This window comes from Rhinolophus sinicus, chromosome 4 (genome assembly GCF_057876585.1).
Source record: "Rhinolophus sinicus isolate RSI-liver-muscle chromosome 4, RSI-T2T, whole genome shotgun sequence".
Classification (NCBI taxonomy): domain Eukaryota; kingdom Metazoa; phylum Chordata; class Mammalia; order Chiroptera; family Rhinolophidae; genus Rhinolophus; species Rhinolophus sinicus.
Genome location: NC_142504.1, coordinates 98,832,825 through 98,834,180, shown reverse-complemented (window position 1 = coordinate 98,834,180; position 1,356 = coordinate 98,832,825).

Sequence of the window (1,356 nt, the reverse complement as noted above, 5' to 3'; positions counted from 1 at the left end):
AAACGGCGGCCCGCGGGCCAACTGCGGCCCGCAAACCATTGTCAATTGGCCCGCAGCAAATTCCAAAAATATATTTAGTTTACTTAAATAAACCAGGTGAGGCAATATGTACTTCACCTCGAGGGAGTGGCCCGGCTGTTTGTGTATTTTACCGCATATGGCCCTTGGTGAAAAACATTGAAAAAAGTTTGGACACCCCTGGTCTAACCAGTTCCTCCCCTACTGCCATTATTAAACCTAATATTTCAGAATGTCCTAGGAGAAAATAAAGAGCAGCTACTTTCCACCAGCATGAAAACCCCTAACAGAGAGATTTCTTTTCATTTTAAAACACTGCAACATTTAAGACCAGAAATGAAGTCAAATTGATGTACTTCATCAAACTTCAAGAGATAGACCAGTTTCAGAATACTAAAAATTAAATACAAAATAGAATGAATTAAAGGGTGACCTGGGGGTGGCAAGTTGGCTCAGCGGTTGGAGCGCAGGGCTCATAACACCAAGGTTGCCAGTTGGATTCCCACATGGGCCAGTGAGCTGCGCCCTCCACAACTAGATTGAAAACGACTTGACATGGAGTTTATGGCTCCTGGAAAAACACACAGTTCCCCAATATTCACCAATTTATTTAAAAAAAAAAAATTTTTTTTTAATTAAAAAAATAAAGGGTGCCCTGGTCTATCTCCCTGCCTCTAGGAAATAAAAATTAATTCCTGAGGAACAGATGGCAATATCCAATTTCACTTTTTATAAATAGTAACTGGATTTTCAACTGGGCCTTGAGCAACCTGAATAAAAATAGTATTTCCCAGTTTCCCATGTGACTCTGATTTCTGTCCAAAAGAAGGTGGGCAACCTCTCAGTCATGCTTTTAAGAGGGGACATGTGCCTCCTTTCTGTTTCCACTTTCCCACAGTTGGCTGGAAGGGGACCTAATGGGGGTACTTTGGATTGAAGGGATGAGGGGAACATCCTATGGATGACACAGCAAAAAAACTAAGAGCCTAGACCGTCCTGACTTTATGGAACAGAACCTTAATACTAGCTGGGAGTTAAAACAATAGATAAATCAACTTCTACCTGGTTTATGTCACTGTCTTCTAGGTCACGTGCTACCAAACCCATATCCTCACTAATGTTCCCCAGTGTTAGGCCACCCCTCCTAACATCCACCTTCAGATATTTCTACTGCAACTCAAATAATTTTTCTTCTTGTCCTTTAGTTGTTGTCCACCTCCTACCAACAATTAGTATCCAATAGAGACTATACCTCATATTAAAGTAACTTTTTGTCAAACCCTAGACGTGGGCAGCCATAATTCTCTCAACTTTCAAGAAATGAGTTGCCAGACCACG